This window comes from Acomys minous (assembly GCF_964271855.1).
Source record: "Acomys minous genome assembly, chromosome: 1".
NCBI classification, from domain to species: domain Eukaryota; kingdom Metazoa; phylum Chordata; class Mammalia; order Rodentia; family Muridae; genus Acomys; species Acomys minous.
The window spans coordinates 180541080-180557133 of NC_140483.1; the positions used below are offsets into that span (position 1 = coordinate 180541080).

Genomic DNA, 16054 nt, shown 5'->3' on the forward strand with positions numbered 1-16054 from the left:
AGAAAGTGGAAAAAAAGAGAGTTAAGATGCCATCATGAATAAAAAGCTTACCCACCTGGTGTTTACAGAAATAGTGACTGATGATATTATACTAATATAATCTTTAAAGTTGCTAAAATAATAAGCATCCCACAGCAAGAGAACTATGAAGAAAAAGAACTAATTAGAATATAAATTTGCTTCTTTAATGACAGAATCTCTTTCCCACTATTAAAAAAAATGGTATTAAAAAATTTTTTTAAAGGCAAAGTAGCCAGGTGATGGTGGTTCACACCTTTAATCTTGGCAGAGGCAGGCAGATCTCTCTGTGAGTTTGAGGGCACCTTGATCTACAGAGCAAGTTCCAGGACAGCCAGAGCTACACAGAGAAACCCTGTCTTGAAGAGAAAACAAACAAACAAAACAAAACAAAAAAGGCAAAAACAAAAGATAGCTAATCTGTTTCAACTTTCTTTCTTCCATTATTTAAACTATTGAAACAAACTCTTTTAAGTTAGAGAAAAAAAGTCTGGTATTAATCTATCACCATTAAATTGGAGTAGGAAGAAAATACAGATGAAAGCTCCACCTATGAGTCCAAATTGTACACAGCACTGAGACCAAACCTTAGGAAGCTTGTAAGCTTATCTTACTAGAGAAATGCACACATGTAGTTTGTTTCTTTTAAAAAAAAATCATTTTACCCTTTAAATACAAATACGTTTACTGAGGAAAAATGTCACTTTTTAAACTAAGAAATTTTTAGGAGTGGGAAATACGAGCTGCCTGTCAAATTTGCTATTAACAGTCAGTCAGAAAGTGACACCATAAAAATTAGTACTATAGATGTACAAGAAAAAAAAGCTTCATATTTAAAAAAAAACTTTTTTTGAAAACCACAGTTAATTTGTTGTTAATGAGATAAACTATAAACTGATTTTGTTTTAATACCATGACAGTTACTCTTATGACCTTCTTCGCTGTTTTCCACGTGACATTCCTTCCCAAAGCCCATATCCTTCTAAGTATAAAGGTGTCGTACCAGGAAACCTGTCACTGCACTAACTACTCAGCAACAGCCACAAAGGAAACACAGAGTTAAGAGCATCAGTAAAACTGATGCGTTCCAAGCCTCACATACAGTTTCAGAAAAGAGGACCCTGTCAAAGGCACGTTATCTGTATAAACACGATGTCTGGAAATATAGAATTAGTGCTGGGGGTGGGCTGAGAATAAACCGAGAATAGTGCTGCCACACAAGAACTGCGTTTGGTTTTTGTACTACAGGCTCAAAGGATGGGTTAAAGGCACAGGGAATTTTTCCCTTGAAATGAGACATCTTCCTAGTGACCTTACCACAGTGAAAGTTATGAACTACATGACCAAGCTAAATACCAAATTCATTCATTTCTTACCATAGTTTCTCCTAAACGCTAGTTAGGACTTGGGATTTTACAATATATAATTTCTACTACTGACTCTGAAAATTGTCATTTAAACTTACATTAAAACATAATTTTTTATGTGCAAAAACTCTTAAAATACTGTTCTTTACGCTTACGTAGCTCCCCATTTCCACTTGCACTGTGTTTCTTAAAAGCCGAAAATAATAACTAGCCATAGCGGGCTGGCATCTTGAAGAAAGTAAGCAAACAACTGTTCTTCCAAGATCAGAATACTACGCAATAGCGGACCTGCCATTAAAGTACAACATGTGGGTTCTGTGAGCACCATCAGTAAATGGAGCTGGCCCCAAGCAAGTGAACAGTCTGGATTTTGTATCTCCCAGAGCAGGGTGTGGCACCCCAGTTTAAGTAAACAAAGCCTGCAAACAGCAACCGACAGAATGACCACACAAAGCACCTAACCAGGGTAAACTAATCTGTAGGTCCCAACACAAAATTTAAAAAAAAAAAGTGCCCTTAATCAAAAACATTTAATTCTAAAATCTGTGAGCAAGTACAGGGAGTTATAAAACTGTTCAGATCCCAGGGTGCATAAAGCAGCCATGATTCTAAAAGAGCGCCATGTTAAATTATAAACAAAACCGTCAGAAATGTGGTACGTGTTCTGTCCAGCTGAAGAAGGTCCAGGGCAACAGGCAGAACTGGGCTGGACTCCCTACACGTTTTTTCTGAGGGTAGTCAAACAGTCAGGCCCAAGATAAGCCCGCCTGGACAGAGGCACACCACCCCACGCAACACTAACAGGAAAGTAGCCTAATAGGCTAAGGGTTCTCCAGCCTCTCTGTCCCGTTCAAATAAAAACCACAGTTGATAAAGGTGCTAATGAGAAGGTGACAGTGTGGTAGGACTTAAAACCTCAAATGAGAGCAAAAGAACTGACCCTACCAGTGAGACAGCAACCAGTGTGCGTCAGAGCGTATGGTCCTTTAGAGGGGAGGGGCAAAGGCCCAGGCGGAAAGATAATTCAGCACTGTTGATGTGCCAATGCTCATACTCTATATGAACAATACCAGAAAATGTCACTGGCTTAAAAACATTTTCAAGTCAAGAGAAACACTGGATTCTAACTTAGCAGTCAGGGTTTTCTGCATGGCTCTGCTGTGTCCTTTAAGAGAACTTGGGACGTGCTTCTACAAGAGAAAATGGGTAAGGAAAATAAAAGTTACTTTAACAAGAAAAGCACCAAAGCTGAGGGTAGCTCCTAGGGTTCGGCCAAAGCCTCCTGTCCACACAGAGAAGGGAGACTAAGGCCAAGGAATGGGGAAGGTGGGGGGGTGGAATTGTGGCTTCCGGAAGCTCTGTCTTAACCTACTAGGCATGTCTTAATTAAAATCACAAAACCGGGGACTAAACTTTGTTTCTTTGCTGAAGAGAACTATAAATAACTAACCAAACGTCAAAACCAATTCAGACTTCCGATGACTGGCGTATCTTAGGGCTAAGTAAATAAACAGGTTCCTCTGTGAGCAGGTAAACAGGTGGGCTGGCAGATACTGGCCAGTACGGAGCATTCACTCTACACACATAGCGTGAGCAGCCAGCCAGTAGCCAGGCTTAATTCCCAACACCACGCACTACACTATGGAGGAAACACATAGACCTGGCCAGGAACTACAGGCTTACACACCTAAGCATCCCTCTGAAAGGGACAAAACAAACAAAACCATACCTTGTGAGTGACAAAAAAGTCACGCAAATGGGCAACAAGGAACCAGCTTTAATTGCACAAAAAAAAAAAAAAAAAAAAAAAAAAAAAAAAAAGGTTGCGGGCTGGTGTCGGGGCTGAGAATGTATTTCTTTATGGATCTTTCTACCTGGGGGGTGGGGGGTGGGGTAGTAAGCACAGGACTAGTCATCCAGCAAGCCAGCTCCATTTGCATTCCCAGAGTGCCAGGTGAGAAAGAAGATAAAGATCCTGGAGAGCTTTTCACCTGGCTCACCAAAATGGAGACTCCAGGTCAGCTTCCGCCAAAAGATCAGCACCTAGCACAAATATGAAACTCGAGGAATCTGGGCGAACGGCTCCAGAAAAGGCTGCAGTCTAAAACAAGTAAACAGCATTTTCAAAAAGAGGAATGTGGAAAACACCCTCCGCTGGCACTCAAGTCCATGGACTTTGTGCATTTTCGTGACACTGGACTACGTTTTTTGTGAAGGCAGAATTAAGGTTAAGAATAAGATGGAAAGAAAAACTGTTTTTTAAAGGCTCTTTTGTCCTTTTGGAAGGTACTGTCTCTCAGGGCAAGGCTTAACCACTGCTCTTTGGGGTAAGGAATTAAAAGAAAGCACATAATTAGTAGCAAGTTCACCTTTTCGCACAATTTCAGAAAATGTAAAGAGAAGATGTAAGTTTTCATCAATAAGGTGACATATTAAGTATGCATACAATTTTAAGTGGCAGGCTGGACAGGTAAAACTCCAGGCGTAGCTCACGCCTGGAGGCACGGTGTTTGCGCTCCAGCCCTGTATAACTGGTAGGCTTGCTTTTCCAAGGAATGACTGCTGATCATTGTCACCGCCGCACCTGCTGGTAAACCCAGTTCGGTTGGTCCTCCAGGCTCCTTCAGTCTCCCCAGTGCGCTCAGCAGTCTCGCACTAAGGCCTCAGAGATTTTGGCCCCGCGAACGGATGAGTGAATACAGCAATACCGCAAGCTACCTAAACCCAGGGAGCTAGCTAAACCCGAAGCCTGCGGAGCAGACCATCCGCGCTTCGCGCCACTAGCGCGCAGGCAGACCAGGGATGCGGCTGCGCCCAACACGCAAAAGGGATCACCACGGCTCCCGCCCCGAGCGCCCACGGCCTCACGCTACCCAGGCACACAGCGTGGCCTCTCCAAGTCTCCAGGCGCCGTCCCAGGTGGGCACCAGCCAGACACCACCGCCGAGCTCCCGCACGAAGAGCAGCTGCGCGTCCTCCCGCAAGGCGGCCGGAGGCGCCACAGGAAGCCGGCGCTGGGGCGGGAAGCCCCCTCCCCCCACGCTCCCTCCAATGCACTCACCTGCGTCTGGGCGCAGTTTCCCGGTGGCGCTACACAAGCCGCGGCGCAGAGTGCGTCCACGCCCGTGCACGCGGCTGGCGCCACCAGCCCCGCACCGCTCCCAGGCCCGCTCTGCTCCCGCCGCCCGCCCACCCCCCACCCCACCGCCGCCCCAGGCCCACGGGAGGGGCGGTGCCGGGCGCCCGGTACCCTGCAGGAACTTCGCGGGTGCTGCCTCCGCTGTCGCCAGTGGGGTTGTCGCCCGCCCGGCCAGCGCTCGGGGCGGAGGCGAGCCGGACGCTGCCTAGCGCAGCGACGGGCACCGAGTCCGAGCCCCAGGGTCCCGGCTGGAGGCAGCGGAGGAGCGGCCGCCCCCACCCACGCCCCCCCACACTTGCCTGCTGCGGCTAGGCTGCAGCTCCCACGGCTCACGCCGCCGGCCGACAGCACCGCTCAGAGGAGTCACGCTGGCGGCGGCGGGAAGGCGGACTGGAACACGACGGAACCCCGCCCTGCCGGCCGGCTGCTGCCTCAGTGACGCTGGGGCGCCGCGGTCCCGCCGTTTGTAGCGGGGCGGGGAGGCGGGGCTTGCTTGGCAGCGCGCCAGGAGGCGGGGCCAAGGAGAGCTCGCCGTGCCGCCAGCCGGCCCGCGTGTGCCCAGCTCCGCCACCCTCAGGGGCAGAGACTCCCGCCAGGCTCCTCCGCTAGGCTTCCCCGGGCCGCCAGAGCAAGTTTGCAGGCACACCGAAAGGTTCGGAGCAACTGACCCAGGAAACCCCAGCTAGTACAGAGATCACTTTGGGCATGTCTTGGTGCACCAAGTGTACATCTAGATACACACACACACACACACACACACAAAATACGTGTTTTTCAAGAATTTTTAAAGGCTCCCCCCGACCCCGTCTCCAAAGGTGCAGACCCTCGACGGAAAACTAAAAGCTTGGCCCCGCTGTGCCTTCCCACCTCCTTAGACAGAATCTGCGGTCTAAATAAGCACTGAGTACCTGTGCGAGGTGCTATACTCTGCTTCAGATGTGGATAGGAAATCATCCTGCACTCGACCATGCATGCACCTGCCGTGAACCACATCCTCCCGTGCCCCCACGCCAGCTGAGAAAAGGCCCAACTCCGAGGGGGCGTCCGAATGCTGACCATCCCCAGCCCGCTCCCACACTGGGCTCAATCCCCCTTTCCCAGAAAAACCTGCGTCTGCCCTGGACTCAGACCCAAGACTGGCAGACAGAGCAGAGCACGTTTTTTACACCTGCTTGGAGGCTTAATCACCAGAGCACCTGTCGTATTGGGATTTTTTTTCCTATTATTGAAAAGGTTTCAGTTTTAACCCTTCCCTCTAAAAAACTACATTTTAAAACATCACCTGTCATACCTACCTGAAATTGCAGGAGGCAGGAGGAATGAACTGAACAGTGGGCGATCGTGTCGCCGCAAGAACGTGACGGAGGTTACAGCTTCAAGGACATGATGCGGGTTTGATGCAGCAAGGTTCGCTAAGGGCGCCCAGCGCTCCCCGCCCCCACGCGACGGGAGGGGAGGGAGGACTCCTCTAACCTAGAGCTGGGGGTGGGGGTGCAAATTTACCCTCTAGAGGGAAGTGAAATCAAGCATAGTAAATGAGGGAACACAATTATAGTCAAAATGGAGACAGGCCCTCCTCAGTTTGGGAGACCCTGGTTGGGGACACCAGAAATAGCTAATTGATTCCACATCAGCATTTCTGTGTCACCCCAAATCAGATTTAGAATTAAGTGACCTTAACTGACTTTGTGCCGGGTTCCTGGGAAAACTGCTCAAAGCTCCTGTGCCTCTTTGACCTCCCTCTAAACAGTTAATTATAATATTCCCGTGCCAGGCATGCATTATTGCTAAGAACGCCAGTTTTGAAATGTTGGAGAGAAATGGGCCTACCCAATTTGCTAATCTAGCCCTGAAACCCTTCCAATGCCCTTCACTCTACTTTCTGAAGATGAAGAGTTAGGAGACCTCTCTCAACAGATACTTTCCAAGTCCGCTAAACCACTTGGGTCTACAATCTTCCTTCTCCTACAGAACTCCAGAACCGGTTAGCTTTATAATGGGAATGCCCAAGCCCTTGACTTAAAAGACAGAAGGGGGAGATGGCAAGGGTCTGCCAAGACAGCTTCAAGGAACAGCAGTGATAACCAAAGGAAAATGCTTTTTAATTAATCTCTTTAAAGATGACTTTGAAACATTCAACATTTTTCTTTCTTCGCAGACTTCTTTGCTCAATTTTGACAAACCTCTCAGAGGTCTCATTAAGAAGCCATTTTACAAGGATTATCTTTGGAACTCAAACATCCCTAACCTACCTATCCCCACAAAACGCAAGCAACCTTTTCCTGACCTTTAGGAGGAGATTATCCTTTGGGAAGATATTTGTTGGGTTAGTATTGCCCATGTTGTACCTCCCCCTCCCTCCTTCATGGTAAGCCCACCTTGCCAGGTTGCAGTTGAGAGTAGGCCCCGAAAAGAAAACACATGCGTGTCCCATCCCACTATCCTGGGAATAGTTCTAAGAAACAGGGGTGTGGAGAAAGGTTGAGGCTTAGAATCCTAGCCAAATGGAATGTGTGGCAGGAGTGTGGGAAGGGGTTAGAACCCGTGGATTTCAGGGTTGAAGTACGTGGACTCTCATCCCTGCCCAGCAGCGTTAAGAGTAAACACTAAACGGCTGATTATTTCTCTCACCCTCGCCACCATAAAGCCCAAATCTGAAGCTGTAATTACGAGAGACGATAACCAATCTCGAGGTCAGTTTTGAAAATGGAAAACGGGACCATAAACCTCCTCCAATCTACCACAGCTGTACAGCCCTCCTATTAATTCTTTATAGACATGAAATAGGTGGGTACCGTAGCAACGTGCTGGGCATAAATTAAGCAACAATGCCCACGAGAAGTCCTTTCTGCCACGGAGCTCCAGGGTGGGCATTGCCACCTTGCCATCCCTAGCCCCACGCCCTTGGCCGAGTCAAGTCTGGGGACGGGGGGGGGGGGGGAGGGGGGGTTAGGGCTAGCAGAGCGCTGGCTTTTTGAACCAGCGTATGGGTGGGGTAGGGAGCAGTGAGAAATGAACCACCCGGGGCCAGCTTTGTACCTTGCCCCCCAATACTTTGCGTCTCGAGCACCACTCAACGCTCGCACGTACACACTCACCCACACCCCCTCGTGCCAATAATTTAAACTTCTCCGAGGCAAAACCAGCACCTCGGGTCCGCCACCACCTCCGCCCTCCCCGCCTGGCGAGCATCCTCCCCCTTTCCCACGTCTACCCGGATTCGCTCTTTCGCAGTAGAAAGCCGGCTGGTTTCCCCCTGCACCCGGAGAAATCACAAAAGTTAAAATGAAGCATGTGCCTGTCTGCCCAGCGTCTGGTCCCCAACCATCTTTCTCCCGGCGTCAGTTTTAACAATAGCTACTCGAGGAAGGAGCTGCGAGGAGGAGCTGAGGGCTAGGCAGCCGACTCAGCTCCCTGGGTAGCTGCGATGTCTCGCGGCTGCCAATGAGTCCCCCTCTCCCGGAAGGCGGGCTCCTCTGCGTAGGACCAAGGACAGGGCTTGGAATCTACTGCCTAGCGCCCAGTACAGCAAGGCTCCCGAGCAGCCGCCACTTCACACACACTCACACACACTCACACACACTCACACACACTCACACACACACACACACACAGCTCCAATACCAACACACACACACACACACACACACACACAGCTCCAATACCAACACACACACACACACACACACACACACACACACACACACAGACAGCTCTAAGGATCTCTATTTACGCTTTTCTGAACAAAGGGAATCTCATATCCGGTACAGGCTCAAAGATTCGGCCCCAAATTGGCAATTTTCTTTTAAATTTGAATTACGGTCATTAGAATCCATGGATTAGAGTCCTCGTACCTGGCAATGATGAGTTTCGACAGCTTCTAAACTACCCCCGCCCCAGCCCTGCCCCAGCCCCCAGGCTGTATGTACTTTTTTCAGTCAACTACAACTCGCTGCCTGGTGCAGCATATAAATTCCATCTGGCAATCCCATCTCCCCAGCACATGCTATCTGGTTAATGCAATTAAGCTGAGGGCTTTTCCCCCTGGTCTAATCTACAAGTAAGCCCAGTCCTGATTTCCCCAGTCCTCTGATTCCTTTGCGAAAGTGGAGGCATGCATCCCCCCAACATTCAAGTTATCCCTCTGTTCCCACGAAATGAACTTCCAGCCTCAACCCCGAAGCTCACTCAACATCTTGCCTCCCATTGTAGCCCTGCTGTATCCTGACCACAGTTACCAGTTATAAGTTCTGCCAGTGACATTTTCGAAAATTCAGTACATTAAGCATGCGTCCACTGTCTTTTAGGCTGGCTCTCAATAATTAAAAAATAAAATGTTTTTTTTTTTTTAAGCAAAGCAATCGCTTTGAAATGAGGCAAACATGTGCAATTAACTTCATAGTCTGTATTCCTCTCACTTACAGGTTTTCTGGGTTTGCCAGCGCATCGCTGCAACTAATGATTAAAGAAACCAAACCGAAACTTACCTTTCTCCCTTAAGGTTTTTGTGTATGTGTGTTTTTAAAGTAACGGTGCAGTTCTCCCAATAAGGATGAGCAAGAAGCTGCTGGATAGTTCTCTTAAGACAGCACGAAACCTAAACTGTGCTCGGCTTAAAAGAAGCAAATAAAAAGAAATGCTTTCGACCCCAAAGTCCAATGCTAAAACAAATGGTGAAAAAAAATATGAAAGGGGAGGGGAAACTTAAAAAAAGAGAGTTTAAAAAGACGGAGAGACTACTCCTACTGCCGTTCAACTAAACAAAAAGGGGCAAGAAAAACAAACCAAGGAACAAAGAAAAGAGACGAAAGAACGTTTTTTTCAAAAAGACGATGTCTTTCTCCTTGTTGCTTTTTAGTAGATCGCTACAGGAGTAAGCTGCTGCATCTCTAAGTGAGAACAGAAATAAGGGGGGAGGACGTCTTAAAAGGGAGGTGGACTGGACCACAGATTTATAGCACCGTATCACCAACCCCTTCTCTGCCTCCGCACTGCCGTGTGTGCAGCTGCTCTGCCAGAGTCCTATCCCGGGCAGCACGCGCGGAAGTATACGCCGAGTCGCGCCACAACGCAACTTGCTCATCGCCCCAGGTTTCTGATTGGGCCAGACGCTTCAATTGAGGCCGCCCAGGCGAAGCTCTGCTAGGCGATTGGCTAGAGACTCGTGTCACTCTCGAGAGCTCAATGGAGTCCCGTTTCAAGGTAAGTTGTGCGGGGAGGTGCACACTTAACGTTGGCGGCGAAGAGAAATGCAAGAAGCAAAAGGAGATGGGAGAGAGCAACGTGGGAGGGTGGAACTGTACTATGAGAGTTTGCGATATGGCACCTTCTGTTTTCCTGTAAAGTCTTTCCGCTTCCGAAAGATTCGTTTTATTTGCCCTCACGGCTGCATCTGGCATATTTCTTTATATTAGTAAACTGTCCGGTATGTATGAGTCATTAAGAGCTCCTCTCTTTGAACTGAGAGGGATGAACGCACAGCCCTTACTTGTCCGCATGCCTTTTTCGGTTTGTGTTCCTGTAAATCTATATCAGATATTAGGTAACTGTGTGTATGTTTCTCTGTTTTAATGTGTGCACCTCTCTCTCTCTCTCTCTCTCTCTCTCTCTCTCTCTCTCTCTCTCTCTCTCTCTCTCTCTCTCATGAAATAAAAATGGTTTCAATTGAAGCTGTACTGTTTGAATTAGCTTTCAGTTCATGTCAGAATAGAAAAGGGATAGCATCTACATTCTGTACAGAAAAACAGGTATTGAATGGAAATAAGGTCCTTCACTTGAAGGTAAAAAGAGCAGCTGTATATAAAATTAGAACAAGCCACTCCTCTGCATTTGCTGGCAATACAGTTCTTGGACCACACATGGATTGCTGACGGTAAAGACAGGTCAGCCTTTACCAGGGTTGAGTATTCAAAAGTTTTACCAGCAGACCAAGTGCTGTCTATGTCTTTGCTTTATGGATGAAGATTCCTTTATTCCGACCTCATGTTTTATTAATATTCAGGAGGATGAAATACAGGTTTATTCATACTTATTTCCTCCTTTAAGTGAAAGTGAGGTTACTGGTTTTACCTACATCTGTTTATAAAGATAAACAATATACACCTAACAGTTTCATTTCCAGATGGAAAATTTCAGTTTTGACAGACAGCATCAACTTCCTAAAGAGTACATGCATGTCTTACATAATCTATCTTCTCTCAAAATGTTTCACCTGTTTATTTGCTACTAGTCTCTGTCCTTGATAATGTTAAGAGAGGAAAGGCACCAGTAAAAATTAAAGATTGTAGGAAGGTGGGATGTCAGAAGGGAAGGAGAAAGCTAGTCTGAGAGTGAAATGACTTGGAAGTGGAAAGTAAATCAGTGTTCCTGGAGAGTGTCCTTGAGCTTGGTACAAGATTAATGAGAAGAAGAAGGGAGGACTTGTTTATCTCCCTTTTAACCTGTGAAACAGTATCCAAGTGACATTACTTTGCATAGCAACAACTGGGGTTAGACAAGAGGGCCTAAATCTATATGTATAATTACCATTTATAATGATCTCTTCCTAGCTCCTACGTCCAACTTTTTATATAGCAATACCTCCTTGGGGCTTAATTTCAACTAAAACTATTAACTAGTCTCCAGTGAAACTACAGACACAAATTTAGAAAAACAAAACATTAGCTTGAAGAAATGAAGCCAAGAGGCTAAATAAAAGAAAGACTGGATCCTTACTTCCAATAGAGGTACGAATAGCAGGAGACTAGGTTTCCTGTCATGTAACCCCCAACTCCTCTCACCTACCTACCAGCTCTGTGTATCAAAAAAATACAATTTAGACAAAAGTATAGTACTGTTTCGGTTAGTTATATATGAAATGAACTGTATTTTCTCCTTGTGACCATATTAACACTTTGATGTTGATTAGTTTTGTACATTTATGTAACTGTAGCACTTTGAAGAAAATCCTTACCTTGGTAAATATATAAATACATTTTTATGGGTGGAGACTAATAAAGACATTACATAGGAAATAATAAAGCTGCTCATTAACATGAAAAAATAACTAAGTTCTGTAGATTCAGTATATGCTTTTTCTCAGTCTGGGAGAGGAGGAAATATTTTCAGAATATTGTTATATTCAACATGTTGTCTATGCTTTATAGATAACACAGATTACTCAGGGAATTGAAATGTTTTTAAATGGTAGTTTACTCCTTAAATCAGACAGTTATTAATTTTTAAAATTTTTAAATAGATAAGCAACATTTACTTTTTTAACTTTCAAAAATTCAATGACAGTGGTACCTAGATATAGACTTCACTTTGAAATTCACATGCCGTTCCCTGAGGCATTAAGGTACACTGTACTTCTGGCAACTAAGGAAGACTATGTGCAAACATCCCACCTAAATTAAGCACAAATTTTATTCAACACCTCTTGATTCAGAGTTAAGAAAAAAGAATTATCCTCAGCCCCTGAACCTGCATTACATAAACAGTCTTTTCAAGATATTCGAATTCTGACTAAGGCATGTTAGCTCTGACACCCTCTCCAAAGCTTTAGCACTGTTCTAACTTGAGGTAGACAGGGGCAAGTTTGGTGAGCTGCTAAAAGATTGGAGACAAGTTGGGTGTTGATAAAATTGCAAAGTAATGCTTTTCAAAACTGAAAACTAAAGAATTCAACTGGCTATTTTACTAAAGTTTTCTCATACAAGAACATGTCCCTCACAGGAATACTTGAAGCCGTTGTGGACAATGTTGTTTAAGATAAAAAAAATAATAATAATTCCCTTATATAGGAGAAGGGGTGATTTGAACATAATCAAAGGTTCTGCAAACTCCTTGTAACTTTTTAAAGCAGTGAATGGAGTAGTTCGGTTATGTGCACTAATTACTGTTTAACTTGGATTGGGAATTCTAAATAGTTTACCTTCTCAAATGAATTAGAATACTATTTTCTGATTGTCAAGCTTTGGGTAGCCTTTGTGTTCATAATATTGGAAATATGCTATTTAAATTCTGCATAGGAAGTGTTGATATTCTATAACCTGCCCATCACTCCTTTTTTTTTTTTAATACTTTCTATTCTGAAAGGAATATGTCAGCCTTTTTCAGTTGGAAAATCAGAAAAAAGTTGTGGAAATAATGGACACTTCTGTGAGTTTAGGTCCGGAGAGCCCACGGGAGAATGAGGCAGGGATTAGCACCATGGACAGAGACTAGGCTAGCAGACAGGGTGAAGCTTGCTAAGCAAGCTGGGTAAAATATTTTCTGTTCTTCCCTTTGAGACGCGGTATGAGCACGTCGGGGGAACCTTTTATAGCGCGGATTTGAGGTAGTGGCTGCCCTCCGTAGAAACAGGTTTGTTTGGAATTAGGCTCGCTTTTGTTAGGGCTCGGACATTGTGACGGACCCGAGTTAGAGGCTGGTTGTGTGTGCAGTCTCCCTCTACTACACACCCTCCCCCCACTGGCCGGGAGAAGCATTCCTTTCATCAAGGTGTTCTTGCAAAATAAGTGCAAATCCCGGTAATCTTGGGAAAGTCTGGCAAGCCTACTCCAGAGTTCTTCATGCTGAAATTTTCCAGTGAGAATAGCAGCAGTTCTTTCTGGGGTGCTTTCACTCCCTGGCAAAGAGTCTGTTGCCCTTAAGTTGAGTGACTCAAGACTGTTTTGCAAACGCTGGAGCAAAGGTCACAAATAGCCTTTTCTTGTCTTTAAACTCATCTTCAGGGAGAAAGACTACAAAACACAAGAACACACTCCAGGTGAATCCCTCTGGTTTCTGTTTTACCTTAAGAGATAAGTAAATTATTTCAGTCACTCATGGTGTGTGTGTGTGTGTGTGTGTGTGTGTGTGTGTGTGTGTGTGTTGATATTCATTCCAGTAAATCTTGGTAGACGATCCAACATTGTGACCCCACTTGTCTCTCTCTGCCCGGGAAAATTCTTGTTTGAGTCACATTCTTCTTTAAGACCTTTGCCTGCTGATTTAAGACCAAGATATGTCACACGTGCCCCTCTGTGTTTCAACCTGCGATCAAAGATCATTTACAAAAACGCTCCCACGAATATCCACAGATTTTCTTCCGTCTTTAACTCAGTAGGAACTTTTAGAATAAACTCGCGTCTCTGCTAGGTAAAGGGGAGCATCCAAGCGAACAGGGGAGGGTGAAAAACTAGAGGTGATACAGGGCTTATCAGAGCCTCGTGTCCGTTTCTTTCAGTGATGTTAACAGCCTTCTCTAAGCTTCCTCCTGCAGCCGATACAGCTCATGCAAAATTAATACAAGTAATTAAAAATAGCAGTTTCCAAAGTTAAAGGAAACCATCTGTCTCAGATGGTAGCAATCAGTCTTTTTGCCCGCCCCTTTACCCGGACCTGGGAAGAAACGGTTTCTCTGCTTCCGATGCTCAGAGGCTCTTTCTTATATTGAAGATTTATGTTTCCACTTGTGTGCGATCCACGTCTAATTTGAAATAATAAAGCCGAGCTGACCAGCCAGTCAATCACAGCCATCAGCTTGCCTGGCGAGCACCCTGCCCCTTGCTCCCTCAGGTCTCCAACCCCCTCCCCTCCTTTTTTTCCTTCCTTCTCTTCTCTCTCACACACACTCACATTTTCTCCCAACGTGTGTTCAGATCAACCCTTGCCCCACAGAGCAAGCGACAGCACCGGGGCACGGTGACAAAGGCAGGGTTTGTATCTGAAGACTGAGGCCCGGGGAGACCGAGGCTAGTGAAACAGCTGTCTTATCAGCCCGCTGCAGAGATGGAGATGGCTAGAGAGGTCCTCAACAGATAATCGCTTGAATAGGTTTGCAAAGCGCCAAACTTCACGCTTGATAAGCGCAACCCAATGTAGAGGGCAGCCCGGATCCTGCTCCATTCTGTTTCATCTGGGCTGTGAATTAAGAAATTGAAATTCAGGTGGCAGAGGCAGCCGGCTGCTGATAGACTCCGAAAGCAAACTGACATTAAAATGCTTTCGGAAGGCAGAGAGGGGGCGCCTGCAGTGGGGATATTGTGTTTTGTTTTGTTTTGTTTTTAATACCGTGTTGGGGGAAGGGAAGGGAAAAGCCCAACAGGTTTTAAAATTTTCTGGCAAGGGATGCAGTCAGTGGTGGAAAAGGGACTCAGTGTTCAGGCATGAAGTTGGTGAGTGTGAGCAAGAGCTTAGAAACAACTGAAGCCAACCGGATGTGACAGAGGGCTCTAGCTCAGAGCAGGGGACAGAGGACCACAGGGGGCTGGCTTCCAAACAGGCTCCAAAGTTCTGCTGCCACTCTAAGAAAAACACATCAACCTGGATCCCGGACTTCCCAGAGCCACCCGTTAACCTGACCTTTGGTCTCTAAGCTGAAGGACCTCCTCCCTGCTCCAGAGAGACACTGCCTGCTTTTAGAATAGCATGAGAAGTCATCAAATACTGTAAGAAATCCACTTAGTTGTCTGCAGAAATAACAAGTTGTCTCTCAATTCCCTCCCCCTTTACACAGCTCATTACAAGAGGATAATTGAAGAAAGTCCATGCCAGGTATGTGCTGTAAGATTCCAGCTTTTAACACAGCAGGCTTTATTTCTACACCCCTCTGCCTGTTCATGAGGTTTGAAACATTACTTGAAAGAATGCTACCTCACAGTTTAATACGCATAAAGACCAACATATAACCCCTGATGTATTATTGTCTTGATTCCGTAAACAGCCTGGCTCTGGACCTTGTGCTTTGTTTTCTTGGGTGTCTTAACCGTAAGTATGCCATGGGTGTCCAGTTACGATGGCTACATGCACGCACATTTTCCACAGTATTTATATCCTGTCATAGACACATTATAAAAAAGTACCGTCAAGCTACAACGCATAGCTGATCCAGATTCAGAAAATCAATCTGTGTTTATTTTGTTTAACCCTAAAATTTAGATCAATGCCAGAGTACACATGACTGAAAATATAAGGCATGTTTTAATCACTTTGAGGTGAGGAAAAACAGGTAAATTTGTTAGGAAAGGGGCTAAAAAAAAAAAAAAAAAAAAAAAAAACAAAGAAACTATTACATGTTTTGGTAATTACTAAACTCTTTTCCATATGTGAAGGCATTCTTCTAAACTTTAAAGTGAACTCTGTGTGATCAGCAAATAAATCCAGTATCGGCCACAGGATCTCAAAGACACTTCTGTTGAAGGCCTATATATATAAATCCTTTATGCCATATAACAGAGGAAACAGATGTTTGAGTTGTTCCTTTTTTAAAAAAGCCAAGCGTGTGTGTGAACAACTACAAGATTTGGGTATCCTATAATAAGGCAGAAATGTATGGTTATATAAACAATTCTTTTCCACAGTATCTTCTTCTATAAAGTTATAGAAGTTTACATAATATCAACTATATAAGCATGCTGAGAAAAATTCTTTTTATAAATTCCTGTATTTCTGCACTACAGTATTAATTTCAATATCCATATGAACAAGATATTGCTTTGTTGCAAAAAGACAACTATGAATTACCAGATTTAATGAATATTTAAGCTATGAGGTTTTTTTGTTT

At 45.2% G+C, this 16054-nt stretch overlaps 1 protein-coding gene across 15 annotated transcripts in view; it reads right to left on the reverse strand.

The window, feature by feature from the left end:
• ELAVL2 (ELAV like RNA binding protein 2) overlaps nt 1-16054 on the reverse strand; it is a 154385-nt gene that overhangs the window by 120213 nt on the left and 18118 nt on the right. For 3 of the 15 annotated variants that reach the window (XM_084765659.1, XM_084765670.1, XM_084765668.1), the window contains exon 1: nt 9012-9535. The exons of 1 other annotated variant lie outside the window; for it this stretch is intronic. The gene's annotated coding sequence lies outside the window, so the exon portion shown is untranslated. Of the gene's footprint in view, nt 1-4258; nt 4281-4446; nt 4510-4823; nt 4986-5819; nt 5918-9011; nt 9537-16054 lie in introns of those variants that run through there. 11 more of the 15 variants (XM_084765656.1, XM_084765669.1, XM_084765671.1 and 8 more) reach the window with 10 other exon arrangements.